This window comes from Euprymna scolopes, chromosome 41, assembly GCF_053919585.1.
Source record: "Euprymna scolopes isolate OS-2025 chromosome 41, ASM5391958v1, whole genome shotgun sequence".
NCBI classification, from domain to species: Eukaryota; Metazoa; Mollusca; class Cephalopoda; order Sepiida; family Sepiolidae; genus Euprymna; species Euprymna scolopes.
The window spans coordinates 59,426,276-59,446,422 of NC_136522.1; the positions used below are offsets into that span (position 1 = coordinate 59,426,276).

Below are 20,147 nucleotides of genomic sequence, written 5' to 3' on the forward strand. Positions count from 1 at the left end.
TAATTTTTTATTCATGTTAATTATTTTGTGTTTTACGAATAATCAACTTACGTGGAATTTCATGCTAGTAATTATTATTGTTTTTTGTTATTGTTAATTATTTGCTAATTATTTGTTATGTTTATTGTTGTTATATTTATTATTGCTGTCATTGTAATTGCTGTTGCTATTGTTATTTTCATTGTTATTATCATTGTTAATGTTTATTGCATTGTTATTGTTATTTATATGGTCATTGTTATTTTATTTTTTATTGTTATTGCTATTGTAAATTTCATTGTTGTCATTATTGTTATTGTTGTTGTTATTTTTATTGTTATTATAATTGTTATTATTATTGTTATTATCATTGTTATTATTATTGTTATTGTTATTGCTATTTTCATTGGCATTGTTTTATTATTGTAATTGTTACAATTATTGTTATTGTCATCGTTATTGTCATTGATTTTTCATTGTTATTGTTTGCTTTATTATCATTTTTCGTTATTGTGATTGTGTACCCACTTTGAGTTCGCACAGTGCTCGTCTACACTGATTGATAAAATAAACGGTTCCCTCGATATTAACTTATAATCTCCATAGATTCACTCTCAACCTCTTTCGCCTTTTTTTTTCTTACAGCCTTTTTTTTTTCAATGACCATTATTCTTTTAATCGGTTGTGGTCATAGTAAGGCTTTTTAATGTCCGTGAACTCTCTAAATATTTTCAGTGGCGATCTTATTAAGACTATTTCTCTTCGGTCTTTCCATCCTCCTTGACTCATCAGGACTATTTATGTGGCATTATATGAAGCTGTGTCTATCGCAATTTTGTTGTTATTGTTTTTGCTTTTTTGCGTTTTAGGAGGAGGATCATCATCATCATCATCGTCATCGTAATCATCGTCATCTTCTACATCGGCATCGTCGTCATCAGCATCATCATCGGCAACATCGTCATCGTCGTCGTCGTCGTCTTCGTCGTCATCATTATCATCATCATCATCATCGTCGTCGTCGTCGTCGTCGTCATCATTATCATCATCATCATCATCATCGTCGTCATCATTATCATCATCATCATCATCTTCGTCGTCGTCGTCATCATTATCATCATCATCATCGTCGTCGTCGTCATCATTATCATCATCATCGTCGTCGTCGTCATCATTATCATCATCATCATCATCATCATCGTCGTCGTCGTCGTCGTCGTCATCATTATCATCATCATCATCATCGTCGTCATCATTATCATCATCATCATCATCGTCGTCGTCGTCGTCATCATTATCATCATCATCGTCGTCGTCGTCATCATTATCATCATCATCATCATCGTCGTCGTCGTCGTCATCATTATCATCATCATCATTATCGTCGTCATCATTATCATCATCATCATCATCGTCGTCATCATTATCATCATCATCATCATCGTCGTCGTCGTCATCATTATCATCATCATCGTCGTCGTCGTCGTTGTCGTCATCATTATCATCATCATCGTCGTCGTCGTCATTATCATCATCATCATCGTCGTCGTTGTCGTCGTCATCATTATCATCATCATCATTATCGTCGTCGTCGTCATCATCACCAGCAGCATCAGCAAGGTAACGGTATTGATTAAAGACCTGAGCGTGCCACGTTCGAATCTAGTTCGTTCCACAGAAACGCTTCCACTTCAGGGGCTTGGCAAACTTCGCATGCTCCTTCCCGTAAATACTAAGATTTCTTTCAAGAAAGATACAATAGAAACGAATGCCGACAATAATCATCCGAAACAAACAATAATCGTACGTGTCTATTTCCCCATAAACAATAGCAGAACTGTCGGGATATTTGTTTTATTGAAATATTGTTTATATGAGTAATTTGTGTATTTTTACGTTTTTTTTTCTGCGAACTGTTATCCTTATCTTCATTGTTGTTATTGTTTCACCAAGTTTCGGAGTGTGTGGCGCCGTGGATAAAAGCGTTGAGTCTCTACGGTTCCAGGTTAGCATTGTCTGAAGGTAGCGGTTTCAGTCCTATCCAAAGCAGGCCAGCGGATTAGTCGGCAAAAACGGGGTGAGACGACAGCAACTATGTAAAGCAGTAAATATTGGAGACACAGTTATGAGACTCAGTATTCCAATCCTGTCGCAGTTATATATCTGAAGAAGGCCAGAGGAAGATTTGGGAGAAACGTGAGTATAAAACAACAACGGTGGATACTGACGTTGTGTTATTTCTTTTTTCTGTTCATTTCATTTTCAATAATTTTTCCGTTTATATTTATACTAGCGGGGGATATCCGGCGTTGCCCGGGTGTTTAGAGGTGTGTGTGTGCTAGGGCGGGATGTTAATCAAAACATAAGAATAATCTTTTATATAATTATATTTTCATTTTATTCCTCTGCGTTTTTATCTCTTCTATTTGTAAACTTTTTTTTTGTTGTTGTTTAACTGCAATATTAACGTAACATGGTTGCTCTAAAGCTTTTAATCAAGTAAAATATCCCTAATAGGAAAGAAATTTTGTCACCAGAGGAGGCTGTTAGTTATTCATAACTAACCGAAATATTGCCATGTCTGTGTAGCGGCCATAGAAAATCTTTACCAGAACATGCATCGAAGAATGTCTTGCTCTCTTTTTTTTATTGAGCGATGTTAAGAACCTCGTAAAATTCAATAAATTTCATCGTTGAATATATATATATATACGTTTTATTTTTTATTACCGTATCTTTCTGTTAAGTTACATTATTGTTTCAGCTACCCGGCCGGGTAGCTGATACAATAATGTAACTTAACAGAAAGATACGGTAATAAAAAATAAAACGCATATTTGCACTACAACAGTATTGAGCACTTTCTTCAGTTTTTATTAATTACCATTTCTACTATATATATATATATATATATATATATATATATATATATATATGTTGATTTTTAGGTTATGAGGGATTTTTGGAAGCATAAAGACGATGTTATTTTTTGTATTAAATTTTTTTTTCTATTTCAAGCGGTCCTCCGCTCTTGATCACAAAAATATCAAAACTTAAAAAGAAATCCTTATATTCTTGAAATCCCTATTCTAGATGCATACGTGGACTTTAAGCATTATATATATATATATATATATATATATATATATATATATATATAATATATATATATATATATATATATATGTATAACTGATGAATTTAACGAGGTTCTTAACGTCGCTATATATATATATATATATATATATATATATATATATAATTATATATCATTTCATAAATAATATAATATATATAGTAATATATTTCACCCAGAGGAAGTCTCGAAATAAAGACGAAACGTTGGTGAACACATAATACGGTTTGTTCCTTTTTTATTTTCTCTATAGTAATATGTATAAGTTCATATATATTATATACTTATATACATATTTCATATATAGATATTTATATATATATATATATATATATATATATATATATATATATATATATATATATATATATATACAAGGCGCCCAGCTTGTGTTGTGTTAAATCGTGAGATAACGTTCCTTGCTAATGGAGTAAAAGATGTCTTCATGACGGTGTTCGATTTCATCGATCAGCAGCATTCGTCATGTCCTACACTGATGATTGCGAAAGCATAAAACAGTAGATTGTGTAGGTATAAAAATTAATATATATATATATGTTAATTATTTTAAGTATATATATATATATATATATATATATATATATATATATATATATATATATATATATATATATATATATATATACATTACAATAAATAAATAATTTGAATTATGGTTTATTCTAAACTAGGTCGGCTTAGATGGTGATTGTTGCCCAACATATTTTTGGTGGTTGATGAGTGTATCTTTTATGAGGGTGACGTTAAATACTATTGCGAATGTCTTAAGACACATTTCTAGTCATGTCTGACGGAATACAAGGTTTTCTTCGAAGTTCTTTGCAGACTGATTTAAGAAATGTCCAAAATATTGCAGGCTGGTTCATTGCGTTTCTATTGTATTTATGTTGCATTAATGTTCCAAATTTACATTAAAAAACAACGTGAATACTTGAATATTTCAATTAAAAGTCAAATATGAATAGGTAAAATTATAGAAGAGTAAAAGGCGAACCAACATTTAACTTAAATTTGCGTTTTTTTAAAAAGTCACACGTGTGGATTTTCTTTTTCCATTATATATACATACACATACATATATATATATATATATAGAGAGAGAGAGAGAGAGAGAGAGAGAGACAGAGACAGAGAGAGAGAGAGAGATACGATTAATATATATATATAACTCAAATGACCTTGTAACGAGTGATGTAACCAACTTTCCGGTTTACGACATCCGGTTGCGCATGCACGCATAAACATTAACCAATCACAACGTAAATAAATAAACATGAATCGCTTCTTTTGAAGATTTTTACCTGCGCACTGAAATATTCACGTTATTATTTCGAAATTATTTAACATGAGAAGAGTGGGGGTGTTTTGCAACTATTCTGTATTACAACTATACTGTCGCTATTTTCTTACAACTAAACAACTTTAACTCGTTTACAAACATATGAACAATTGCAGTAAAGCCAAGACTACCACTACTACTCTCTAGCCGTCCTTTTTCCTTCCTTCTTTCCTTCTTTTTTTTATTTTTTGTTTACATTTCTAGATACAAAATAGATGTGTGAGAACGGTGAATTTTTTGACACATTTACTAATCTCTTTCAATATTAGTTTTATATTATTTTATTTATTTAGGATTTATTTTTTTGCTTCAGGGTTTATTAATTTTTTTTTTAGATTTTAAGTTTCTATAACTTGGTTGAAGGATTCCATATGGGTTTTTCATTCTTATATTTCTCATCGGAAGGTGCATGTGCGTTTTTGCTGCCAAATGATTTTCGGTGGCGTTCAATTCGTAGGAAAACCATGTTTAATTTTCGATTTTCGAACGATTACTCGGAAAAATAGGTAACTTTACACGAATAGGGAGGATTTTTTTTTCATATTTGAGTGATCCGTCCGTGATTTTTCATTTTAATATACTTTCATAGAAATGTTTCTCTTATGTCAAAAAAGAAACTATTTCCTTTACGTCACAAGTGTCACGCTCATACATGAATTCCATAGCTAATATAACATACTGACCCAACGGGTCACGGTTAGTCTAGTGTATATATATATATATATATATATATATATATATATATATATATATATATACATATATACATATATATATATAACTTTAATGACCTTGTAACGAGGGATGTAACCAACTTTCCAGTTTATGACATCCGGTTGCGCATGCGCGCATAAACATTAACCAATAACAACGTAAGCAAATAAACACGAATATATATATATATATATATATATATATATATATATATATATCGTATAACAATTAGATCACTCTCTGACTGACGTAAATGAATATTTAAAATTAAAATGTTTAAATTCAACGTTATTTCACGCGGTTAATGGTAGGCGAATTGATTAGGTCTTCGCTAATCGAGGAGCCAGAGATGTCTCGTGTTGCGGGGTGCGAATAGTTCGACTGGTATTAATCGTGACACCCTGCACTGAAGATTCCCAAAAGGATTAAACACTAGTGTCTGTAGGTATTTAATTATTATAGTAAAAAAATAAGTTTACATATATATATGTATGTGCGTGTGTGTGTGTGTGTGTGTGTGTGTGTGTGTGTGTGTGTGTGTGTGTGTGTGTGTGTGTGTGTGTGTGTGTGTGTGTGTGTATTAGGGTTGAGACGATTAATTGGAAAAATCAGAACCTTTAAAAATATCAGAATCAGTATCGGAATCGGAAAGATGCCAATTCAAATCTTTTATTTGTCTTTTTTTTAGTTGATTTCGTCGAAAATAAAATCTTCCATTGCCAGTAGTAAAGATGAAAGATTAAATATCTGTTGATTTTAAATTAACAATAAAACTACAATCTAAAGATCTTCCCCTACAGATGCATTTTTGTATCTGCGAAAATATCTATACATTTAACATGTAATCGAGAAAAACCATTCAATAGTTGAATATTTAATCAGTAATAAAGAATCAGCATCGTTAATTGTATCGGTATCAAGAAAAAATATTGGTCGTTTCATCAGTAATATATATAGAAATCGATTAAGTGGATTAAAAGAATCCGTATAAATCTTTATATAGGAACCTATCTTCGTATATAAATGCCAACACTGACGAGAAGCATTGGGCTTCGAAATGCCATGTTATAAAGTGTTTCATTTTACTTTCTTATCTCTACGTGTGTTATTTATTTTTTTAATTGGAATTCATTGAGATGAGCATTGTTTATTGATTTTATTTATTGCAGATAATTATCCTCATCTTTTTTATTGGTTGTTCCACGACGTTTCGGCTAATTATTCCTCTGGCCTTCGTCAGGTAGTAACCGCGACGGATAGGAACTCTGGATCTTCTGACGGCATTTAGTTCAATTACCGCAATTATGTGGTGAGACGACAACAATTACGGAAGGCAGTAATTGCAGTGAATTCAGTAAGGAGATTCAGAGTCCTTATCCGTCGCGAAGGCCAGAGGAATAGTTGGCCGAAACGTCGTGAAACAACCAATAAAAGATGAGGATGATTGTCCACAATAAATAAAATAATGCTCATCGCAATGAATTCCAATTAAAATAATATATAACATTCGGTACAGACCCGATCATGGAAGATCAGATGATAAACATATAATTTATAAGACCAAAAAAATCAACCATGATCGCCCTTCGGGGCCAGTGGCGCAGTTGATAGAGACGTTGAATCTCTATGGTTCCAGGTGATGATTGTCTGAAGATAGCGGTTTCAATCCTCCGCGAAGCCGGCCAGATGGTTACTTGGCCAAAAAACGTGGTGAGACGACTACAACTACGGAAGGCAGTGAATGCAGTCAGCAGATTCAGAGTTCCTATCCATCGCGGTTACCACCTGACGAATGCAAGAGGAATAGTTTGCCGGAAAGTCGGGAAACAACGAATAAAAAAGATGGGGATAATTGTCCGCAATAAATAAAGTTAATAAATCCATTTCTATTTTATTTACGTTTTCTTAAATCATTTTATATATATATATGTATATGTGTGTGTGTGTGTGTGTGTGTGAACAGAATCATAGATAACAAAAAAAATTTCTTTCATATATATATATATATATATATATATATATATCGTATAACGATTAGATCACTGTCTGACTGACGTAAATGCACATTTACAATTAAAATGTTTAAATTCAACGTTATTTCACGCGGTTTATCGTAGGCGAATTGATTAGGTCTTCGCTAATCGAGGAGCCAGAGATGTCTCGTGTTGCGGGGTGCGAATAGTTCAACTGGTATTAATCGTGACACCCTGCACTGAAGATTCCCGAAAGGATGAAACACTAGTGTCTGTAGGTATTTAATTATTATAGTAAAAGATAAGTACATATATATATATATATATATATACATATATATATATATATTAGGGTTGAGACGATTACAAATGCAAACAAATACTTTCAAATATAATTCTTGAAAAATCCTGAGGAAGTCTTTACATAAAGACAAAACGTTGGTAAATATAATAATTTTGAATATGATTTTTTTCGCTTCTTTCCTTTCTATGACTTGGGCATATTATTTTTATCATGTATACACATACAAATACACACACAAATATATATATATATATATATATATATGTATGTATATATACAATGTATATATATATTATATACATATGTATATATATTTATATAGTTATATGTATATATATTTATATATGTATACAAGTTAGAAAAGCATTTTATCCAAGGCATGAAAATTGTTAAACAAAATGTTTTTACTATAGGCTTTAAAAATAAAGGTACAAGATTCAATTTGAAATTTATTTATCTTCAAAGTGCACTTTTATAAATTTTACAAAGTAAGGTATAAAAATTTAATTAAAATTGAATAAAAAAATTATTTTGGATTTCTTTTATGTAATGTACATTCTGTTGCACTTTTAAAAAAATCATGGAAAATTTCATATCTATATCATTAATTGCTGGATGAAAGATACTGTTTTTAAATTGCAACATGTACATTACATAAAATAAATTCAATGTAATTTTTTTATTCAATTTAAATTAAATTTTTATACCTTACTTTTTAAATTTATAAAACTGCACTTTGAAGATAAATAAATTTCAAATTGAATATTGTACCTTTATTTTTAAAGCCTATATTAAAAACATTTTGTTTAATAATTTTCATGCCTTGGATTAAATGCTTTTCTAACTTGTATCTTATCTTTTTAAGATTATATTTTAAAACTCTACTTCTCTCTATTTCAGTTTGTATTTCTTCTTACACCTCAGCTCATTTTTGCAACCCCCTCTTTGTATTATTACAGGTCTGAATATTCTCTCTGTTTCAGTTTGTATTTCTCCTCACACCACAACTCATTTTTGCAATCCCCTCTTTGTAATACAGTTCTGAATAATGAGAAAATCTAAAAGAAATTTAACAAAACCTTAAAAATAACTTTTAGATTAAATTTTAAAAAACTTCTTTCAGAATAGAAAATCTTTAAAATTTAATAAGGAACATATTTCATATAGGTTTCATTAACAAATATTCAGTACATAACGAGAAAAGTAGAAGTGAAAATTTCAAAAGGACTGTATAACTGCTTACGGTCAATAGTAGTCCTCGCCTGCGAAAGTCTTTGTGATTGTTATTCTATTATTATCATTATTATTATTATTATTATTATTATTATTATTTAAAACATTTTGTGTCCTGCTCTTTCGCGCGAGTACTAATATTGTACATATTTATGCATAATAATATTCATATATAATATATATGTAAGATATAATAAATATATTTATAATATAAAAATAATGTATATAATATATTAATATTTCATATAAATACACCATATGTAATATATATATACATATATATATACAATGTATAGAAAATATATACATATATTTATTTTATACCTATTACATATACTACATATATACTATATATGTATATGTACATGTATATATACATATATATATATATACGATATATAGGCATATATATATATATATATATATATATATATATATATATATATATATATATATATGCTTGTGCTGCTCTTTGTTTTCTTATCGTGCTACGCTTTAGGCAAACCATGCGTCTGGAGGAGACAACCTGTGCCGAGCGGAAATCTAAGAACAACGGTGGCAGGAATCGTGGCACCATGAGACGTGGAATTCGCACTTCGTAAACAATTCCTTATCTTCATCAACACCAAACATCTTTTCCGTCGCCACATCCCGAAATGTGCATCTTTTTTAGTTCTGCTACGATAATTTCTGTTCGATTCATCTACTTTCTTATATTTTTACTACCTGACGTACCTACATACGGCGCATAAAAAATATCATCACCACTCTTCTTTAAAAACTTTACCGTTCTTAATTTTTTTTTTTTTATATGGCGATTGGTTCTTCGTATCATTTTTAATTTTAGTACTTCGTTTCTCATTTCGAGTGTTTATTTACAACGTTTTGGTCGATGTAACCTCCGACCTTACTGTCGAACTAAGGAATATTTCTGTTGAGCTGGGAAATCTGCACAAAATTTTCGAACACACCACTTTTTTTTTTTAGTTCTACGATCGAAGCATGGTTTTGTTCCGTCAGCTGCGACAGGATAGAAGTCCTAAGTTATCTGTAGTTGGTATATGAGGTGTCGTCCACAGCCTTCAGAGGAGAGTAATATTTACAATTGAATTTTACCAAGTAGTTTACATCCACTCCGCTACATGATCGAATTACTTACGACTTCTACTCAGTTATAGCTGACGGAACAAGAATATCCTACCCCCAGCAATTAAATAAATGGTTATATTCTCGTATTCGACATAGAAAAGTTCGGCGGTTTCATTGGGTGAATTGTCTACACTGTGCTAGATTGAATGAAAATCAACGAATATTTTACACCTCTAATAATTTACCGTCGTCAAAATCAATGAAATTTACCAATAGATTGATTGGCTGGTCTAGTTGGGGACTTATGATGGTGCGCCAGGAAGAAGCTTCATACGACTTATAGAGCTGCATGACTGCCAAACTCATATTGTGTCTAGCTTGACACAGATACAAAGTAAGTTACGCGAGTTTATCACACACCCAAAGCAATGTCACCTGGCACAAGACAGATGACATTCTTTTTAACCTTTTAAACACTCGTCTAGCTAAAAACACTATCAGTAATTCCCCCCACTCTTTATCTGTGCCTAAACCTAAACGTAGATTCCATGAACAAGGTTTCTTTCTTAGAACTGCACGCCTGTGGAACTATCTTCCGTTTTCCTGCTTTCAAGCTGACTACAATCTGATCGTCTTCAAGTCCAACGTAAACAAGTTCTTGATGAGCCGTTCCACTTAACAAATTTACCAAATTTCCATTACTAACGATTACTGTATTGTCCAGTTGACTACTGTACACTCTTAACCTTTATCCTCAAGTGGTATATGGGCCTTGATAAGTGGTTATGATTATGTAAAAAGAATTAAGTAGAATTTTACTTTTAGAGAAGAAATTGCCGAGGTTGTTGATCTACACATTATTATTATTATTAGTAGTAGTAGTAGTAGTAGTAGTAGTAGTAGTAGTAGCAGCAGCAACAACAACAGCATTGCGGTATATTCACATTGATTACCGGTTCTCGCCAGATCATCGAAGTTAAGCAACGATGAACCTGGCCAGTAACCGGATGGGTGACTATTTGCATATACAACGGGCTGCATGTGCTCTCCTGTTATCTCTTAATTATTTCCAGTCGTCCTGACCATATTTATCATTTCAACTAGAAATAAAACACTGTAAACAAAAGAAAAGTGCGGTTGGAGATTGTGCAACCCTTGCCATAAAAAAATTCACGCATAGGCACTCCTCATTGTGGATCCAGAATTTGTCAAGACTGAACAGAGTCGTCTGGACGTTTTGTAGTACTAACTATTTATATTATTATTTAGAAGCTCTAATCGGCCTCCGGGCGAAGATCAAAGTGTAGCATCTGTTCCGGCAGATGCTGCACTTAAGATAATTTGTACCAGTCAATGGAGGGGAAACCCTCTATACTGGGACAATTATTATTTTTGGTAACCAGAGTGCCCCCTTTTGCCTACTTTTAAGGGAGCTGGTTTTTACCTCACATTAAAAACGGCCTTGTGCCTAATTTGCTCAGTGGGGGAGCAAATAAATACCATCTGTTCCGGCAGATGCTGCAAGCTATGACTAGCAAAGACCAGATGTGGGGGCAACCCCACATGCCTGACCATTAACCAGCTCCCATTTCCCACCTCTCGGGAGCTGGTCCCCTTTTTCCCTTCCCCCTCCCTTCACTCCTCACATTAAAAATCGGCCTTGTGCCTAATTTGCTCGGTGGGGGAGCAAATAAATACCATCTGTTCCGGCAGATGCTGCACTTAAGATAATTTGTACCAGTCAATGGAGGGGAAACCCTCTATACTGGGACAATTATTTTTTTTGGTAACCAGAGTGCCCCCTTTTTGCCTACTTTTAGGGGAGCTGGTTTTTACCTCACATTAAAAACGGCCTTGTGCCTAATTTGCTCAGTGGGGGAGCAAAATAACACCATCTGTTCCGGCAGATGCTGCACTTAAGATAATTTGTACCAGTCAATGGAGGGGAAACCCTCTATACTGGGACAATTATTATTTTTGGTAACCAGAGTGCCCCCTTTTTGCCAACTTTTAGGGGAGCTGGTTTTTACCTCACATTAAAAACGGCCTTGTGCCTAATTTGCTCAGTGGGGGAGCAAATAAATACCATCTGTTCCGGCAGATGCTGCACTTGAGATAATTTGTACCAGTCAATGGAGGGGAAACCCTCTATACTGGGACAATTATTATTTTTGGTAACCAGAGTGCCCCCTTTTTGCCTACTTTTTGGGGAGCTGGTTTTTACCTCACATTAAAAACGGCCTTGTGCCTAATTTGCTCAGTGGGGGAGCAAATAAATACCATCTGTTCCGGCAGATGCTGCACTTAAGATAATTTGTACCAGTCAATGGAGGGGAAACCCTCTATACTGGGACAATTATTATTTTTTGTAACCAGAGTGCCCCCTTTTTGCCTACTTTTAGGGGAGCTGGTTTTTACCTCACATTAAAAACGGCCTTGTGCCTAATTTGCTCAGTGGGGGAGCAAATAAATACCATCTGTTCCGGCAGATGCTGCAAGCTATGACGAGCAAAGACCAGATGTGGGGGCAACCCCACATGCCTGACCATTAACCAGCTCCCATTTCCCACCTCTCGGGAGCTGGTCCCCTTTTTCCCAAGCAAATAAACACCATCTGTTCCGGCAGATACTGCAAGCAAAGACCATATGTGGGGGCAACTCCACATATAAGACCTTGGTCAATGTAGGGGCAACCCTTCATACCAATTGTCACTATCCAGCTTCCCTACCCCCCGATGAGTTGGTCCCCATTTCCCCTTCACTCCTCACTTTAAAAATCGGCCTTGTGCCTAATTTGCTCGGTGGGGGAGCAAATAAATACCATCTGTTCCGGCAGATACTGCAAGCAAAGACCATATGTGGGGGCGACCCCACATATAAGACCTTGGTCAATGTAGGGGCAACCCTTCATACCAATTGTCACTATCTAGCTCCCCTACCCCCCGGGTAGCTGGTCCCCATTTCCATTTCACTCCTCACATTAAAAATCGGCCTTGTGCCTAATTTGCTCGGTGGGGGAGCAAATAAATACCATCTGTTCCGGCAGATACTGCAAGCAAAGACCATAAGTGGGGGCGACCCCACATATAAGACCTTGGTCAATGTAGGGGCAACTCTTCATACCAATTGTCACTATCCAGCTCCCCTACTCCCCGGGGAGTTGGTCCCCATTTCCCCTTCACTCCTCACATTAAAAATCGGCCTTGTGCCTAATTTTCTCAGTGGGGGAGCAAATAAATACCTCAAAGTGTAGTATCTGTTCCGACAGATGCTGCAGGCGGGGACCATGTGTGGGGGTAGCTCTACATATCAGACCTTGGTCAATGTGGGGGCAACCCTTCATCCAACAGTTACTATCCAGCTCACATTAAAAAATGGCCTTGTGCCTAATTTGCTCAGTGGGGAAGCAAATAAATACAATCTGTTCCGACAGATACTGCAAGCAAAGACCATATGTGGGGTCAACCTCACATATAAGACCTTGGTCAATGTAGGGACAACCCTTCATACCAATTGTCACTATCCAGCTCCCCTACTCCCCGGGGAGTTGATCCCCATTTCCCCTTCACTCCTCACATTAAATCGGCCTTGTGCCTAATTTGCTCAGTGGGGGAGCAAATAAATACCTCAAAGTGTAGTATCTGTTCCGGCAGATACTGCAAGCAAAGACCATATGTGGGGTCAACCCCACATATAAGACCTTTGTCAATGTAGGGGCAACCCTTCATACCAATTGTCACTATCCAGCTCCCCTACTCCCCAGGGTGTTGGTCTCTATTTCCCCTTTACTCCTCACTTTAAAAATCGGCCTTGTGCCTAATTTGCTCGGTGGGGGGGAGCAAATAAATACCTCAAAGTGTAGTATCTGTTCTCCAGGTACTGCACTTCAATTTCTTGCTCTCTGTCAGTGGAGAAGTCCTTCACGACTGAGACAATTTTTATTTTTGTTCCTTTTCTCCACGTTAAATTGCCTGGAATAATGAACTATTCCATTCCATCACTTCCATCCATGACATCACTTCCGGGTAAGTACATAAGTACATTAGGAAGTGTGCGCGAGTTTGTGCGACGAGAAAAAGAAAAAAAATGACACCACGTGGTCAGGAGAAGAAAAGGTGCGGTTGAAAGCGAGAATTGCTGTCTTCGGTCGATATAGTGGAGCAGAAAGGAAAACGCATTTCAGGGAAGATGGACGTGTGGCCCAGCAATGACAGTGAGAGACTTTAAGCAAGTGTCGATACGGGTAGACAGAAAAACGGTAATAAATTACTTGTTTTAAAAAAGAAAAACAAGCCGAGTCCGATTTATTAATTTTTGTTTATTTGTTCCTTTCTGACGGTGCCGGACAGCGCGGGGGTTCTAGAGATGTCTGAACTGTTGTTATGTTACTGAGTGGACAGATTGTAATACAAAGACAATTCACAGTACCTTAATTAAGGACTAACCTTTTTCAATATATTATTTAATTGGAATTTATTATTGAGATGAGTATTATTTATATTAATTTATTTATTGCGGACTATTATTCTCATCCTTCTTAGTTGTTGTTTCACGACGTTTCGGGCAACTATTCCTCTGGCCTTCGTCAGGTGGTAACAGCAACAGGATAGGAACTCCGAATCTCCTAACTGTATTCTCGGCAATTACTGCCATCCGTAGTTGTAGTCGTCTCGCCACGTTTTTGGCCAAGTAAGCCGGCTTTGGGTAGGATTGAAATCGCTATCTTAAGACAATTCTCACCTGGAACCGTAGAGATTCAACATCTCTGTCGACTGCGCCACGGGTCCCGAAATTAATTTATTTTTAAATCGGGGCCCGTGGCCAGAGACTTACTTGGCCAAAAACGTGGTGAGACGAAAATAACAATGGAACAACTGACGAAGGTCAGGGGAATAGTTGGCCGAAACGTCGTGAAGCAACAACAAGATAAGAACAATAGTCCGCATTAAAAATAAATTAATAATATTTTTCTGTTGGATGATTCATTTCTTCGATCCTCCAGACGGCTGCAACAAAGAAGTATTTTCTCGGAACAGATAGCACAACATCACCGGTTACAAAATATATACGTTTTTTTTTTGTTTTTTGTTTTTTTACATAGGCATCACCACATTATCAAGGCCAAGAGGCCACTCAAGGATAAGGGTTAAAGAGTGTACAGTAGAAATTGGACATTATAGTAATCATTAGTAATGAAAATTTTGTAAAGTTGATAACTTATATGGAACGGCTCATCAAGAACTTATTTACGTTAGACTTGAAGACAACCATATTGTAGTCAGCCGGAAAGCAGGAAAACGGAAGACAATTCCACAGGCGTGCAGTTCTAAGAAAAAAGCTTTGTTCATGGAATCTACGTTTAGGTTTAGGCACAGATAAAGAGTGGGGGGAATTATTGATAGTGTTTACAGCTAGACGAGTGTTTCTTGTGAAACCGTCTCTAATCTTGGATGCTAACTTTCTCAACTAACTCGAAAATAAACCCGATCAGCTGACTGTTACGTCATACGCTAAATCACACGAATGTTTAACTCATTAATCGTCAGGTCTAACCTAATGCTTATCCGATTTCTTTCAGCTAAAATCACAACTAAAAACCTAATTCTATTTTTAATTATGTTATGAGAGAATTCTCATACTGGTTAAAAGTCCTATCTATCTAAATTATCAAAACATAATTGGCCTCATTTTTTTTTTTGACACAGTGATCACCACTTATCAAGGCCCGGAAGCCACTCAGGGATAAGGGTTATTGCAAGTACATTACGTTAGTGTGGAGATTTGATGAAGTGTTTAATTAAGGGGGCGGTTCATTAGGAATTTGTTAACATTGGACTTGAAGACATCCAAGTTGTAGTCCGGAGGGAAGCAGGCAGACGGAACAGAGTTCCACAGGCGTGCAGTTCTAAGAAAGAAGCTTTGTTCATGGAATCCGCGTTTTGATTTAGGCACAGATATAGAGTGGGGGAAATTTGATGAGCCTTTTATTCTTCTATAATTTTACATGTTTATATTTGACTTATAATTGAAATATTCTAGTGTTCACGTCAATCTAAAAAATCACTTCAAATTGAGGAGCCAAAAAAAAAAGTCCGCACAATGGAAATTTGTTATTTAAACGTAACTTTATATGTAACATAATAAATTGTTTTTTGTGAAATCCTGAAAATCGATGTATAGAGCGTACAGTGCTCTATACACTATACTGTAACGAACACAAGCGTAACGATCTCGTTACTACTAGACCTAATCTTTATTTTCCATAGTTCAGTGTCGGAGAAATTCTTCTAGACTGAGGGAATTTTTAAGTATATCTTTTCCAAATCCATTTGTAAGAGTTAGATGTCCCGCATTTACAACCAACCTTGTGTCTATCTATAGGGTGAGATGGGGCAAGTAAATAGGAACTGCGAGAGGGGTCTCTTTGTTTCATTACTTTCCCCTCGATACACGGGGCGGGGCGGTTAGAGGTACACGTTTCCCATCTGGAGACGGAATCTAACATCTGTAATTAAACTGCTATCAATTTAGCTGCGGTTAACGAACGGAACGCTGCTTCATCCGTTTATCAGAAGTCAGATTTCGGCCAGTGAAAAATTCCCAGAAGAAATTATAATAGAGCAAATCCGTCATAATATCCATCCATCATCGGAGGAAATGATCAAAACAATAGTTACAGTAGTTGTCCATTGAATCATTCAATATATCTACAATATAAAGCTGAACGTCTGTGTGTGTCTGGTCACGAAAAGATCAAAGTGTAGTATCTTTTCCGGCAGATACTGCACTTAAGATAATTTGTACCAGTCAATGGAGGGGAAACCCTCTATACTGGGACAATTATTATTTTTGGTAACCAGAGTGACCCCTTTTAGGGGAGCTGGTTTTTACCTCACATTAAAAACGGCCTTGTGCCTAATTTGCTCAGTGGGGGAGCAAATAAACACCATCTTTTCCGGCAGATACTGCAAGCAAAGACCAGATGTGGGAGCAATCACGCATATAAGACCTTGATCAATGTAGGGGCAACCCTGCATACCAATTGTCACTATCTAGCTCCCCTACTCCCCGGGGAGTTGGTCCCCATTACCCCTTCACTCCTCACATTAAAAATTGGCCTTGTGCCTAATTTGCTCGGTGGGGGAGCAAATAAATACCATCTGTTCCGGCAGATACTGCAAGCTATGACTAGCAAAGACCAGATGTGGGGGCAACCCCACATGCCTGACCTTTAACCAGCTCCCATTTCCCACCTCTCAGGAGCTGGTCCCCTTTTTCCCTTCCCCCTCCCTTCACTCCTCACATTAAAAATTGGCCTTGTGCCTAATTTGCTCGGTGGGGGAGCAAATAAATACCATCTGTTCCGGCAGATACTGCAAGCAAAGACCATATGTGGGGGCGACCCCACATATAAGACCTTGGTCAATGTAGGGGTAACCCTTCATACCAATTGTCACTATCCAGCTCCCCTACTCCCCGGGGAGTTGTTCCCCATTTCCCCTTCACTCCTCACATTAAAAACTGGCCTTGTGCCTAATTTGCTCGGTGGGGGAGCAAATAAATACCATCTGTTCCGGCAGATACTGCAAGCAAAGACCATATGTGTGGGCAACCTCACATATAAGACCTTGGTCAATGTAGGGGCAACCCTTCATACCAATTGTCACTATCCAACTCCCCTACTCCCCGGGGAGTTGGTCCCCATTTCCCCTTCACTCCTCACATTAAAAATCGGCCTTGTGCCTAATTTGCTCGGTGGGGGAGCAAATAAATACAATCTGTTCCGGCAGATACTGCAAGCTATGACTAGCAAAGACCAGATGTGGGGGCAACCCCATATGCCTAACCTTTAACCAGCTCCCATTTCCCACCTCTCGGGAGCTGGTCCCCTTTTTCCCTTCCCCCTCCCTTCACTCCTCACATTAAAAATTGGCCTTGTGCCTAATTTGCTCGGTGGGGGAGCAAATAAATACCATCTGTTCCGACAGATACTGCAAGCAAAGACCATATGTGTGGGCAACTCCACATATAAGACCTTGGTCAATGTAGTGACAACCCTTCAAACCAATTGTCACTATCCAGCGCCCCCACGCCCCGGGGAGTTGGTCCCCATTTCCCCTTCACTCCTCACATTAAAAATCGGCCTTGTGCCTAATTTGCTCGGTGGGGGAGCAAATAAATACCTGGTCACAAAAAGATCAAAGTGTAGTATCTGTTCCGGCAGATACTGCAAGCAAAGACCATATGTGGGGGCAACCCCACATATAAGACCTTGGTCAATGTAGGGGCAACCCTTCATACCAATTGTCACTATCCAGCTTCCCTACCCCCCGGGGAGTTGGTCCCCATTTCCCCTTCACTCCTCACATTAAAAACTGGCCTTGTGCCTAATTTGTTCGGTGGGAGAGCAAATAAATACCTGGTCAGGAATAGGCTCATATAGTATAATTGTAGAAGGTATATCGAGACACAGGAATGGGTATGTTTGATCTGGCATAATGATGATTCATTAAAATTGTGGGGTTTGCGTACACGCCTGGTCCACAAAGTATGGAAATAAAAAATAAAAAAAAAAGTTTACAAGTTTTTTAAATGTAGATGTACATGATAATACTTTGATAAGTATGTTTTAACTTAAATAAGGATGGTATAATAAAATTGTGGGGTCTGCGTTCGCGCCTGGCCTCCATGGAATGGAAATAGGCACAAACTTTAATAAAGACTTTTCATATCTATCTGCGTAAGTATACTTTGATAATTATCTTTCAGTTTGAAGAAATATGTTATAATAAAATTATGGGGTGTTCGTTCGCGTCAGACCTCCATTGAATGGAAATATGTAACAAAGTTTAACAAAGTTTTTTAATATAGATCCACAGAATATTGTGATAAGTGTTTCAGTGTGAACAGGTATGGTATAATAAATTATGGGGTTTATCTATTTTATTTTTACTTTCATCATATTTTGCTTTAGTTTTGAAACCCCCAAATTCGAAGCTATCTCTTTACAACCCTTCCTTTTCATAAGCTATGATACTTTCATAAATCAGAGTCCATTTTCTGTAGGCTGTTTTTGAACCCAGTCAACGACGGGTACTTTTGCTAGTATATATATATATATATATATATATATATATATATATATATATATATATGCTAGTAGGCCGAAAAAAGATATGTGCATGCGAGTATTATGTTTGTTTTCATAACAGTTCACTTCGTGTAATTGAAAAACATTATACTCGAAACCAAAACCTAAAGACAGTGAGTCTAGTCCGCTAACCATTAGACCAGCTTGACAGATATTTAAAAAGTGTTTTTAAACCTACCTATTCTTAACACAAGTAATCGGTCGTGTGAACGATTCACGCATGCGCATTCATGAAACTGTTAACAAACAGATTAAAATCCGATAACATTAACGTATCATTTTCTTTCAATTTTAACTCCTTAGCAGTACTTTTTTCCGGATGTAAACCGATTATAAAGTTTTCCATATGTCTGAATATTCTACATACCAAATTTCATGTCTGTAGATAAAAAATTCGTTGAGTATATAGGTTGATAATTTTCCTCACACACATATATTCTCACGTTTATAGATATACTAGCAGGCATCCCAGCGTTGCCCGGTGATAAGATACACATTTTAATTAATACAGAATCTGAGACATGTGCATTCGAGTATTATGTTTATATCCAAACCGTTTACGCATCGTTTGTAAGTAAAAAGCGAAATATACTCGAGCTGAGATTGAAAAGAAAACCTAAAGACAATAAGTCAAATGCGATAACCATTAGACCAACGTGACACAGTCTTTAAAATGTGTTTTCAAACTACTTATTATTAACATTAGTAATCTGTTATGTGAACTAATCACGCATGCGCATTCGTGAAACAGTAAGTAGTTAAAAATTCGATAACTCCCGCGTACAATTTTTTTTCAAATTTGTCCTCTTACCAACACTTTTTTCCAGATTAAAACAGATTAAAAGTTTTCCACGTGTCTAAATGTCTTATATATCAAATTTTAATCTGTAGATCAAAAATTTGTTGGTTATATATGTTGAGAAGTTTCCTCACACACACGCACACATTCTCATTTTTAGAGATATATAGATATAGGATTAGTTTAATACCTACAGACACCTATAGTGCTTCATCCCTCCGGAATACGCAGTGCAGGAATGTATTGCCACTCTCAACCACAACGATATTCAAATGAAATTAAACATTTATAAAGGCGTGAGCAGTATACAAGAACGGTCGACAGTGCTCAAGCGACTAAACTATTAAGCAAGCCAAAAATGATCGATTTATTCATTTCAACAGTCGGTGCTTAGCTGTTAAGAAACTTA

At 36.0% G+C, this 20,147-nt stretch overlaps 1 long non-coding RNA gene across 2 annotated transcripts in view; it reads right to left on the bottom strand.

Annotated features, from left to right (window-relative positions):
- The window catches only part of LOC145266717 (uncharacterized), a 118,985-nt gene that overhangs the window by 61,208 nt on the left and 37,630 nt on the right, over positions 1 to 20,147 (bottom strand). The gene's annotated exons all lie outside the window — the stretch shown is intronic.